A 14,026-nucleotide genomic window follows, 5' to 3' on the forward strand; every position below is an offset into this window, starting at 1 on the left:
AGTGTACTGTAAATCTGTAACATTTGGCAGTGAAAGAGGCTGAAGTGTGTCAGTAACGTCTTCCATAACAAGCTAAATTATTATGGAATGTTTTTCAGGGCAAATGAAGGTCAAGAAATGGATGGGGGGAGGGAGGGGAGATGCACCTCCAGAGTCTCTATTAAGAGCAACTGGGTTTGAATTTTACTTACATTCCTCACACATGTGTCTGTGCGAAGACGGTAACACTTCTCGTGATAATTCTTAAAAAGATTGCAACGTTTTAAAATGTTACATAGATTTTTCTGGTATAACTTACCCCATTGTCTACAGCAGGACTGCTTATGTGAAAAGGTGAATGAGATTATTTGGTTATCTTTTGACTTCTTGCTTAGTCTGTCTACTCTGATTCTAGTATCATCTGTCTTTATGAATCAGCATTTCTGCAGTCTTTCCAGTTTCTTCTTGATTTTTCTTAGTAATTTTTAGATTCAGATTTGGAAAACATCATATACAGTCCTGTTCTTTCCTGGTTTTTTTTTCTTACAAAGGTAGGAAAAGTACACAATGCCACAGTTGTTATATGAGAGAAAAGGGATGGCTTTAAAAATTAGGGAAGAGTTTGGCTAAGTCTGCTTTTTGAGTACAAATATGACTCAGCAATTAAATTTGATGATGAAAAAAACATCAGGAACAAAAGCCAACTAAATTATCTACTACATTAGGGATAAACCCTCCCCGCCAATTCTATCTCAACAGCACAACCTAACAGGCAGCTTTTGAAACTTCAAGACTTTCAAGAACTAGCTGCAAATAAGCGAGCCATCACAAATAAATGTTACTATTACTTTGTGAAATTCCTACAAATCTCTTAATTTATTGCTACTTAATTGGGATGGGAAAAAAATGCAATTTAAAATAATTATTTTCAAAATTTTTAAAATTTATTAACTTGGTATTCTGGTATTCTTGGTATAGTGTCAGTAGTAGTTGTACATTGATATGGAGCTGAGCAACGGCATGCTTATATTTTGCTGGAACAGCAGAAACTTATTCTAATTGTTATTGATTACTCTAACCTAATCAGTTTCACAAATATTTCTGAGCTTGTAAAAATACTAAGTTTCTATTTGTATCGCTTTGAATTTGCAGGATACATTGTACTTGTTTTTCTTCAAATGTTTGCCTCTATCTAAAGTTACTTTATAATCATTATTTATTTTTGCTCCTTGCTTTAGTTAGGAGGAAAATGTTGCACAGTGACCAAGTGATCTCAAAAATCAAAGCTTTTCCCACCAATCGATCAAAATAGATCTTAGGTGGAGAGCTGCTATTTGAGGTTATGATTCCTAGGTGTTTGGTAAGCCGATTTAAGGTAGCTAATACTATTCATCACTGAAATAAGAAAAGCCTATGGGACTGGAGAACCGGATAACTTTAAATCTCAGTTTAAGTAGGAAAGTTCAAGTGTACATCTGAAATAATAGCAAATGCTCCACCCCAAATATTCTCAGCATAAAGCACAACATATTTTGATCAGAGAGTATCTAAATGTGATGCTTGCAAGCTTCATAAAATATACATATCCTTCCCTGTCTGATCTTAAAACATTTAGGCTTTAAAGAAATTATTATGAAGTGTCTCATGTTTATGTGTTTTTGCTCTTTTTATTGCATTTTTGGGTAGAGAGGAAAGATAATAAAATAAAAGGACCTTGTAAAGAGAGAAAGCAAATTCTTGTTTATAAAATGGAAGTGAATACTTCATTCCAAAAGAAAAAAAGTATAAAGGAGCTTCTGTAGGTATGATTGTATCTACAGTACACCTCAAACTAGGTATTTTAAAGGTAGGTGTGAATAGGGTCCAATTCAGAAGATTTATTGAACAGCCTGCAGTTTGCTTGTATACACACCTGGGTTTCCTTTCCATGGAAATCGAGGAGCGTCAAGCCACGTCTTGACCCACTGTGTGCAGGGTGCAGGAAACCCAGCATGCACTTGGGCCTAGCAATGGTGAGGTGACCCCACTTCAGATGTGTCCAGTGCCTGCTAATTTATGCTCCTTCTCTGCAAGGTAGATTGCCCACAGGACTCTCTGTTAATTAGGCAGCATGGCTACTGCTAGCATCCAACAATTGTGTCCTAAACTGGATGTGATGCTACATTGAAAGGGATATCCACAGCAAAGAGAGGATGGAAGCAGTATTGTGTGAAATATCTGTGTTAAAAATACAGCACTCTGAATGTGTCACCCTTCGTAAAGCCGGTAGTGCAGCGCTGTGCCTTCTGCTGGAGGGAGGGTGATGAAAACAGGAGGGAGGAACCAGGAGCAGTCTGTCTGGGAAGAGGCGGCACTAAGAGGTGAACAACAACCATTGGCATCACTCTGCAGGTGCAGCAAACTGTAGGAAGAGAAAAGAGATGTTCAGCTAATCTGAGCGGAGCAGGGAATGCTTGCTTTGGGATGGGGTACTTGCCTTCTCTGTTTGCTCTGCTTGTGGCTACTTGCTGGCCCTCAAAATACGTGGTTTTGGCGTCTTTTCTCCCATTGTAGTACCTGGCATACTGTGGCTTATTACCAGTAGTTGCTGGGTCCTAATGTATCCTCTTTGAGATCTGGTTATGGAATCAAGTCCCACTTCAACGGAGCCCGCAAGCTCCCCTGTGACTTTCCCTTTCTACGCTGGCTCCTTACACCATTGCGCTGCAGCGGCACTGGTGCTGTGGCATAGTACAGGGCTATCTCTGGAAATTGTAGGATGTTTTGGAAGAAAGATGTCTGCAAAAAGGTGAAAAGATGTCAACCTGAGTAACAAATTCAGGAATTATGGGAATAAGTATAATTTTTTTTTTAGGAAGGGCCTTCATCTGTGCTTCAAAATTATTCTAATAACCAGATTTCTTGGCTTCCTACATTTATTTAGGCTCATTTATCCTGGTCATCTGGTTTTATTTATTCTGCAAACACCTTCTAGGTAATTTTTCAACCTATTAAGCAGTTTGATTTTGAGAGAAAAAGGTTTTTCAAACCACTTACTACAGTTTTCAGTGGCTGTCTTGAGGGAGGACACTATGTCACTGATGAGAATTAGAGTCAGAAATTAAGGGGAGTTTGAGTTGATCTGTTTTATTGATGTGCTAGATGAGTTACTCAAAATATTTGTGGTTCAAAATCAGTCATGGCTGTTTCTTCTCTCTTAATAGGTTTTGGGGGAAGCTGAGCGAAGGATGGGAGAGCAGTGGGAGTTTAGAGCATCTGGAGGAAGGACTTAATATTGCAAAAGTGAGAAAGAAATTGGAATGCATAGGGAAGAACTGGAGTTACTATAGAGAGGGACAGGGAATAAAAGGATGTAAGTCATAAATCTATAGGAAGAACTTTGATTAGCCATACTCCTTATGAGAGAAGTAATTTAAATGCAGAAATTTTCTGAAGTCTCAGATCTTTTCATTAATCTCCAGGTTAGGACTTTAAAAAGGTTTGCTATAAATTCAGCACTTGATAGTCTCCTCCCATTGGTGCAAGACTTCCCTGTATTAGGTTTTACACCTCCCCCTTTTTTTTTTTTTCCCTTTCAGAATTAGCACCAAGCAGCTATATGCCACATGCACGTTGCTCTATTATAGGCAAACCCCAGGAAGCTCATTAAGTTTTCTTTATGGCTCCTATGCACTGCTGGAACCATACCTAAGTGGAGTGTTTGACTGTCAGTGATTAGATAGCACAAGGGTATATGCTTTAGAGAATATCATAGTTGGCATACAGAAATAGACAAGTGTAACAGCACTGCAGAGGACCATTTATTCAACAGGCATTTCAGTTGCATAAACAGTAACACTTACCGAGTTCCTGACATTGGCTTCCAGCTTCAATAGTAAAATTGCTTCTGAAAGAGCTTCTGTTTAACCATACAGTATGGCAGAAATACATAGATCCTAAATTCAAGAAAACTCGGGATGTCAGAGATGAACAGATTCCTACTAGTTTAAAATTTTACTTTTTTTTACTGTTTATAATTCTTTTTTGAGTGGTTTGATGTAAAATACTTCTTTGAAGGGAAATACCTGTGTGAGAAATGTGACATTGGTGGAATATTTCATAGGGTTTTGAGGGGAAAATAGTCTTGTTACTCAGATATTTTGGTTTAACATGATACTTATTGTAAAGATGTTAAGTGACAGACTGGAATAATACCAACAGGAAGGCTACTGCAGGAGCAAAACAGGCCAGGTCTGTAACTCATAGTAAGAGTTTTAACTAGTTCTTGTGTTGGTGATCATGAGGAACTGGTGCTGTTATCAAGCTAATCTTTGATAGTACTCTAGTAAAAGCACTACACAGAAATCTTTTCCTTCTTCCTTTATTCCTTCTCCCTTTATTCCTTCTCCTTTTCCCAAAATTTCTGATTATCTGTTAATGTTCTTGAACTGGTTTTTTTTTTTTCATAACCAGCCATGTTTTCTATTTTAGATCTTCCTGCTTTCTTCTGCAGACACACTGCTCTAGATTCATTGCACAGTTTTTGTTATATTTGAGTGGATGGGCTGATCTTTCATACTAAAATTAGTTTCCAACACTTAAAAGAAGACAGTAATAAAATGACAGAGAAGATTGTACGGAGACCATGCCCTACAGTGTGTGTACTTTACAAAGTTACCAGGTAGGGCCCACAAAGGTGCTTGTATCACGCGTGTTTGAAACTGTCTTGTAAAAAGTTAGCCAATACATTGCAGCTTAGTATTGAGTCTAGCAATTATTATTAGTATAGTAGTATTATAATTTATTATTATAATTATTAGTATTGAGTGTAGCAATGCCATTAGTCAGTGTGTGCTATCTGTATCAATCTCACTTAGAAATGAAAGTGTATTTGAAACATCTGTCCCCTTCTTTAAATTGTTTGATACAGTCTGAGTGGCCCTAAATAAGTCATATTCTCTGTTTCACAGAGCAGCCCTCCTGTTTTTATGTGAAACAACTAACAGTGCTCAGTAACTTTTAATACAGTCTTATGCAATGAGGTGTAAATTGTACCAAAACCATAAAAAAATCGATTAGCACAATAATTTTCTGAAGTTTTGCCACTTGCATCGTTTTATTAGGGGCGTTGCAGTAATTGCAGGGACCAGTGGGATGCACTCACAGGAGGACAGAACTGGGCAGCTTCTGCCGTGGCTCCTCCGCGCAGCCCACCCGAGCAGCGGCAGAGTGCAGGTCGTAGTCGGCACCTTTCCAACCCCTCAGCCCCGGGCACGGCTCAGTTTGCCCCATACGTTAGAATAGCCATGAGCTGCTCTGATTTCTCTTGTCAGAAAGAGCTCCCTGGAGGCATTCCTCTGTTTCCGAATGCTTTGTGTTAGTCAGAGACGCTGCTTAAGATACTCTCTGTCTCTGTGTCAAGGACAGGGAATACGTTGCATAAAGCACTTTGCTCAGAGGCCTGTAAAGGCACCTTTATGTCTCTAATGGACTAGAGCAGTGCATGAGGGATTATTCAGAGGGCAGGAATTATCTTCCCCTTGTTTCAAGAAATATTAGTATCTCACAGACCACATTTTCATTTTCTTACAGCACTTCACAAGCCAAGTGAACGCTTCAGGACAAGTCTGTTATTACTCAGGGACAGTAAAGGATGGGAGGCAATATATTTACTTCTAGGAAGAGTATCTTCTGTCAATTCTCATTTTCTCCTTGTTTTTGAGCTTGCCTCGGAGCAATTCTAGCGAGATCTGAAGGGAATTGCCACGGGAGGTCGCTGTGACAGGAGTCCCTAAGAAGGTCTCAGAGGCCCTCCACTAGGAGAATGGGGGACATTTTTTACTTTCTCTAATAGCTTCTACAAAACTTCACCACCCCCCAATAATAACCCACATACTTGTGTGAGATAGTATAGTTTTTCTGTACCTGAAATAAAATTAGAGACGATACAGTAATGGGTTCACAGCATGGATTATTTCCATGGCAATATATCTTATACTTTGGAAACTACTTGGTCTAGATGATGTTAACCCTTTGTTTTCTAACTAGATGCAAAGAAAGATGCCTGAATTACTATAATCAGCTAATTTGGTACTGTAACTCTTTTTTTTCTTTTTCTTTTTTTAATATCCCCCTTTTCTGTATCCTCCCTGTATCTTTCCTACTCTATTAAGCTGGCATAATTAATTTTCACTCCATTGTGTATTACTTTCTTGCCATCAACTGCAGGTAAAATCACAGTTCTCCAGCATCTATATGAGACAAAAGAAGCACTCTTAGACTTTCATATTAAGTACCAAATACCTTAGAGGTGTAGAAGGTGGAAGCTCTGAGCATGTCTCCCCTTGGGCTATCTTTCAGTGACTTCTGTGCTGTTCCAGTTGGCCCTGGCCTGCTAATACCTAATTAGAAACCAAAAGAATAAATGAACTGATGATGGTTAAATATTTACTACCCCAATTCCATGGTTTCTATATTCTTTGTTTTGTAACCCTGTTGCCAGTGTTGGTTTCCAAAAAAAATCCATAGCAAAGCATGTTACCTGTTGCATTTCGACTACAAGGAAAGGGCAAAGAGCCTTTTCTTAAGAGACAGTTTCATCATCAAAGTAATGCACAAAAAATTAAAGAAAACATTGGAGGAGAATGCTAGAAACGTTGGTTGAAAAGGAGGTCACCCTGTGGAGCATTCCTCTCAAGCTAGGACTGTCACCAACCTTAGATCAGGCCAGCCAGGGCATGGACTGCTGGAGCCTGGAGAACTTCCAAGGATGGAGTTTACACTGCCTCTCGGGCTAACGCCTTCCAGCCCTGCCCTCCCCTCCCAATGAGGAAATCTTTCCACCAGGATGTTACAGTATCCACCAGCAGAGCTGGGCTGTGTTATGTTTCTAAGTGCCCTCCAAGTAGCTGCAGGCTGCATAGCCACCTACTCCCTGAACTATACAAACCCAGCTTCCTCAGTCTCTCCTCACAAGTCATGTGCTGTAGGGCCATTATTATCTTAGTAGTCTTCTGCTGGATTTTCTCCAAATTCTCAACATCCTTCTTGAGCTGGAGAGTCCAAAAACCGGTCACGGTATTTCAGGTGAGCCTCAACAAGCGCTGAGTTAGATGGGTATAATAATTTGTCTTGCTCTGCTGGTGGTTCTTGTGATGTACATGTGGAGTTTGCCTTGTTCTAATGAGAGCACACCCTTTAGCTCATTTTCAACGAGGCATCCACAGTAACCGCCAGACCTTTTCTAGGATAGCTGGTACTCTGTAGGTTGGCTTCCAGCCTGTACTGACACACAAGGTTATTCTGCCCTAGGTGCACAACTTTTTGCTTTTTCTTGTTGAACTCGAGTTGGCCTGATTCTGAAGCTTTTCAAGGTCCTTCTGGACTGACTGGGTAAATCTCCCTGCTCAGAGATTGAATCTCTGAAATGTGGTAAAAGTTCAGACTTAGCCAATTTAACCACATTGAATTAAGTTTATTAGAAGGGCAAGTCTGTTGTTATTAGAGACACATCATGCAGTTAATTTCTTTCCCCTTGCTATAAAACATTTTGAACAAGAGTGTTCTGCTGAAATAGAAGATCTGTGCCTGATCTTGACCTGTGGGCTCTAACTTGCATTATCATCTATTCTGTAAACTCTCTAAGGCCTGAGTTTTATCTTCGTTATTTGTTGTACTGCAGTCAATCCAGATCAGACTAAACCAAAAAGTTTCACCTAGTCCAGTTCAAAACAGGCATTCTGGATTCTGGCTGGCCCATTTCAAGTATTATGAGTCTTGTAGGTATAGTTAGTTCACAAGCTAATTTATTTCAGAATTGTCTTAAGCATCAGCAGTTTTTAAAAGGCTACGGTACTAAATTCTGCCAGGACCAAATGCAGCAAATTCTGCTAGTAATTATTGCATTTTATTTCACTGATCAACATAAAGCTATTCCTCATTTTAAAACACAAAAAATAAAAACAGTATTAAGATCAGTTGGGTTTTTTTCCTATTTTTATTGACTTAAAAGGTCTATTTCTTGCTTTGCTTCACCACTGAATCATTTCAAAATCATTGAAGGCAAAGGTGTTACACTAGTATAAAATCAATAAGAAGGGAGCTAAAAGGGCCATGCTTTCTACATGCAGAGAATGAGAAATGAAAGAGAGGTTTATAATATCATAAACCTTGGAACTCCGTCTGGTAATTACCCCCGATATGGCCTGCCAAGGAAATGACCGCCATCTGCTGCTGCCCACCAGTGCTCTGGAAATACAGTCAGGCTGCTGGTATTCGCTGGAACTAGCAGAAAACTAATCCTCTCCATTTCGGCTCTTAGGATTACATGTAATTGTGTGTAAGATGCAGGCTCAGTCCACACAGATTTTTCAGGCTCTGAAGTTGTGAAGATTGAAGTAGATCACATTTGTCCTAAACTTGCTGTTCAGCTTCCCCCTCTGTATTTGTATTTCATTGCAGCTTTTGTTTTTAAATTGCTGGCAAAAAATAGCTACTTGCTGAGGTTTCAGTGTATTCTCTCTGGTTCATGCATTTACAAGTGCGACTTTTTGTCATAGAGCGGTTTTGAGCTAAAGTTAATCTTTTTCTTTATGAAACTGAGATAGGACTGCTTTTAAAATACAGATGTTTCAAGGTTCTGAGGGAGTTTCGGTAATATACACACATCTCTACAAGGAATATACAGAAACTAGTCTGTGGTAAGACAAAGTGTGATAGAGAAATCTGCTGAAATGAAAGAACTTAGAGTAGGAAGAAATGGCACAGAAAAGTTAGATTACAAGAAGGAGGAGGTGAAATAGAAAAGGAGAGAATTTGTAAAGAATACAGGGGAACCCTGATTCTAGTTTGACTGTTCCTACGTGCCTCCGACGTTCAATGCAATAATAAAAGGGTACCTACAATGAAGATTTTCGTAGTAAAATATAAAACAATAGGACTTAGAACAATAATAGAAAAAATACTGTGCAAGTTCCCTAGTTCAAAGTACAGCAAAGAAGTACTAATATATTCAACCGCTAGCTCCTAAAGCTAGAGAATATGGAATTTAGGAAAAAAAATGGGAATATGAATAAGGCAGAAAGGAGAGATGCTGCGGAGGGATTCTGTTTTGTTTGCTCTCCCTCCCCCGTTTCAGATGGATTAAAGAATTATTAAAAATTAAAATGCAAAATCACTCTCAGACAAACCAAGTGAGAATGGCTTCAGCTGAACTGGGTAATATCGGGATCCCAGGGGGACCCAGTTCTTCTTCATCTGTTTTTGGCTATGATATAAAGGGTGTCTCTGAATCATTTGGAGGGGCCTGCAGCAGTAATAATGTATTCCTTAGAGCTGCGCCGCTCGTTGACAGAATGCAGGACAAAAGAGGCAAAAACCACTGGAGAGGCTTTTTGTCAGGGTGAAATGAAGCACTTTGGCTTCTGTGAATGAAAACAAGACTATGGTGGCATTAGATACAAATTAAGGATGAAAATCGGTTCTGCCGTAAGAGGTATTTCCCAAGGGATAGCAATCTCAGTTTTTGGTCAGTGTTAGGAGGTAAAAAGGGTGTAGGGCTCCAGCTGAACTCGACTAAATCGTGGCACGTGTTTGCAAAATTAGGGTTGTGAATATTTTAGAAAAATGTTGTAAAGTTTTGTTCATTTAATTGTGAAAGTATCATTAGTGATTCAGGTGGAAAATGTTACATTGATAGACAGTAGTGGCACAAGGAAAAATAAATCCACGGGCCTTTCAGGCAGTAATGGCCACTGAAGACATAATTTCCATTCCATGACACAGAAAACCCTGTTCCATACACAAATAGGGAGGAAAATAAGGGTTTATGTAGCATGCTAAAACAACCCAGTAATCTATATTAGGGACTCCCATGTGTGAGCTTATGAGAGTGGAAGAGTGGAAACTCCTGTTGCGTACCTGGTGGCTGTTAGTCACGCTGCCTTGTGCAAACCCTTCCGCTCCCAGTGCGGAACATGCAGCCGGCCCTACAGAAGGGAAGGCGGCACAGCGGTTGCCTCTAGCAGCGGGAGGCAGAGGGCATGGCAGAAGGTACTCTCTTTGGTATTGGTCTTCTGGGACAACTGCTGCAGCTCTTTGCTGCTTTTTCCCCCCTCCGTCTTGACTTTCAAGTCCATGCTTTCCTTCTAATTATAAAATAATAAAGGAACCTCACAGTGGTTCTGTGCAATCATCTCAAGGTTTTAGTCCCAATTCTCAACTCGCAATATTTTTATTTCAGCTTAATTTCCTTCTCTCCAGCGATATTACTCCCTGGTTACGTTGAAACACGACTTTCTGAACTATCTTTATGGATAACGTAGAGATGCAAATTCAGCTAAAAGTATATTAAGCAATTTATTGCAAGCGCTGCAGTACAAGGAGGAAGATGGAACCTAACGTGGAAAAAAGATCGTTGTAACATAATTCTATTTCTACCTTTGCCTGTAGTGAGTGAAAGATGGCACAATGCATAACTGTGAAGACAAAGGTACAGTATAATACATTTATCCTTATACCACTCAAGTGAAACAACTGTGAGAAAGATAAGGGTCCTAACCTCACAAGGTATATAAATGATAAATGTGCTATAATATTTCCTATCCTGTTTTTCTCCTTTGATAATGCTGTTATCTCAAGATCTCTGCGACAATATTATAGAATACATTTTATTGTTTTATAAGTTGGTGTGCTATCTTTATAAATAAATACGTTCAACCTATCAATATATTAAATGAAAATGCTAACATTTCTCTTAGCATGCCAACAAAATGAATAGCATCTTTACAGTGCTGTTTGATACACTGAAGCCTAATGATATTTCTTGTTCAGAGTCTGTAGCCATTAAACTTGAAAACAAATAATTAAAATAAATTATACCCTTAGCGTCTACAAACTAAGGAGGCGAATAAAAATAGCTGTGCAGGAGGGAGGTTAACACAGGGATATCTGTTGACAGTGTTATGAAGACCTCAAAGGGATTCATACGTTCACTGCCTGCAGTGATGTGTGTGAGGAATCCCCTGTCAGACTGTTAAGTTTAGCAAACAGGATTTCCAGTAATAGATTTTCAGAAAAATGTGGTTACCCAGGGGTATTGTGTACTTCCCAATTACTCGAACGTTCAGAGAGACTTTGGCCGTTTTCTTCTCTGCTCATCTATGCGTGTGTGTATATGCATGTAATTGGTGGGTTTGCTTGTTTTCTGTGGTTTTCTGCTTATGTGGTGTTGCGCTCGGTGCAGTGAGAGAGATTTCGTGACCTTTAACACAGCTGCCAGTCACTTTCTATAGGTGCCAGCGCAGATACATGCCAGTTTTTCTGATGGTGATGAGTGACTCTTGCCGCCGTTGTCGTTTCGCCTCACAGCTCCTTTTAGTTTTCTTCCTCTGTTATCCTTTGCAATGCTCAGAGGAAAGTTCCCGTGTTTGGGAAACTTTAGGTCCTGAATATTATTAATGCTGAAGGCTCTGAGATGCAGGCTCCTCCGCCGTGTTGAATAGCTAATGACCATGAAGTTTCTACTGTGAGAAAATCATCATTAACAAACCAAAACTCTCAGCTTGGGGCAGGCCATCCTCTTTAGTCTTTTCCGTGTGTTCCGATATCTGTTTATTGGCGCTCATCGTTTCAGAGGAAGGAGCCAACTGAGGTGATATATGAGTAGAAACAAGGAGAGAATTTTAATAAGGAAAGCAGCATGGGCCAAGTGGCCGTCTCTGTACTTTAATATGCCTTGTGGTCTTGTTGTCTCCAAACACATCAGACTATAAATAGCTTCGTTTTCACCAATCTGCTACTCTTGCAGAAGAGAAAAGAGGCACTAGGCAGGGCTACACCATCTTGCTGGGCAAGAGCAACCCACGTCAGCTTCCTTGGTGCATGAGCCGGCATCTGTCCCGCCCACCAAGCATCTCTTTGGGGTGTTTGTAGGCACAACATATGCCCCAAAGGGCTTATGTCACCCCCAAAAAGGCTGGATCCATTTGCAGCTGTGTGCATACTCAAAAAAAAAATCAGTCTTTGACAGCTGATGTGACTTACCACCAACCTAAAAGGGAAAAAACGGAGGGACCAGGACAAATGGGTTTGCGGTGGACTGCAAAGGAGGTCCTGTCCCCCTCCACCCCAAAGGATGTCACTAGCTGTGCCAGAGCAAGCAGCCCAGCCTGTTCCCAGTCTCTCGTTACCTGGGTGCCTGAACAGAAGATGAGAACCCACACAACGACTGGAATCCAGCCTAATTTGAGATGTGAAAGTTAATTTGCTGTTGGCCTGTAATCTTTAGATGATCTAGGCTTCTCTGAATAAGGCTGGTAACGAGATGTCTCTTTTTCTACCCTGTTCTTCTTTTGTCCCAGCTGCTTTCTCAGGAGATCCTAGTCCATAAACAAAAAGTAGAATAATAAAAAGCCAGAGGGAAATGAAGGAAAGTTTTCACAGAAAAAAATAAAAATTCAGATTCAAAAGATGGGAAGAATTCTGGCTGACTTCTGATTGGTTTAAAAATCACTTACTTTTCCTAAACTAATGTCTGGAAATAATTTTTTTGCGTTTAAAAAGGAGGTGGTATTTTAGATTTAGTTCTCCTTAGGGAGAACTATTGTTAGCTTGAACTTGTATCAGACTTCTTTTTTTGATATAAGTTTCATAATTTTGGGCATATCAATGAACAGTGTCACACGTACCTGTCTGCCTCTTTGGATTTGAAAAAGAGTAAGAATACTTCAGTGATTCAGTTACAAGACCAGAAGTCAGAAGATCTGGGGACAGATTTAAGACTTGTCTGAATTCATCTTAGCTATTTATGGCTTCAGAGTAAGTAGCCTAATTTACATCAGCTCAAGACCTGCGCTTTACAACCTGTTCCCATCTATTTCCAACTCTGACCAAAAAAACTACTTACGTAAGAAGTCCAGCAAATGACTTAACCCCTGTACCCCGGTTTTCTCTTTTGTAAAATAGGATGATGATGATAATTACATACGTTACTCGGACAGTGATAGCAAACAATGGAATTTGAGATGTTCAGAATGAAACGTTTGTGGAAATATGAAACTGTATGGGAATGATATCTAGGAATATCTTACAAGGAAATGGCAGTTTGATTTTAGAAACCAAGCCTGTTTCATCCATGTTTTCAACCAACTTAAATCACGACTCTTTAAAGGTGGATACCTTCCCCTCCTCACACTGGTTTCGGTACAGCGCCGGACACACTGATAATAAATACAACTAAAAATGCTGAGTTGCTTATGCCATGGGAATGTGCCTAAAGCACACTTCTTGCATTCATTGCCTTTGCCGTTTCTTGGCCTATATGTGTCTTTGTAGAAATCAAAGGTTATTTCAGCCCTGAAAATGGTGTTGCTGTTATTTCATTGTGTTGAGCCTTTCATGCAGTGCGGTAGGTAAAAGAGGTGAGAGAGCTGTCCATTTTGGAAAGAAAAAGCTGAGACCATCCATTTAATGCCACTTAGGACCTATTACAGCAGAATAATTTGGTCATTTAGAATTTTAGATCAAAGTATAAATAGGCTAAAGCTACACTGCATCCCAGAGGTGAGAAGATGGAGACCATTTGCAGTCATAATACCAGATGTTTAGCCATTGCTATAAATTCAACAACAAAAAGTGAAAATAAAAAGCGAGCTGTTAATTGGGGATATTTGGAGTCATGTCACAGGTGAAAGATGATCTAAAATGCTGCTTCATAGCACAATGCAATAGTGAAATTAGCACATGTCTATTATCACTGCTTGCAACTCTGCAGGAAACTAATGGAAAGAGTTTAATCTTTTCAAGCTCCTCTAAAAGGAGAAATACAGGATTTCACCTGTGTTACTGAGTTTTCCTTCCTCTCTTATTCCTTGCCAAATTCTTACGGCATAGCAGATTTTTATTATTTAATAGTAATAAATTGCCTTGACTGTAGATTGAATAAATAGCTGTAGAGATCAGGGCCCTGATCGTTCATTTTTGGAGGCAGCTGTAGTGATCCATTGTGGTAATGGTTAGAAAGGGAAAGGGTGTAGTTCTAAAATTCCCCCTCTTGAACCAGTTTCAGTGA

This window comes from Rissa tridactyla, chromosome 5 (assembly GCF_028500815.1).
Source record: "Rissa tridactyla isolate bRisTri1 chromosome 5, bRisTri1.patW.cur.20221130, whole genome shotgun sequence".
NCBI lineage: Eukaryota > Metazoa > Chordata > Aves > Charadriiformes > Laridae > Rissa > Rissa tridactyla.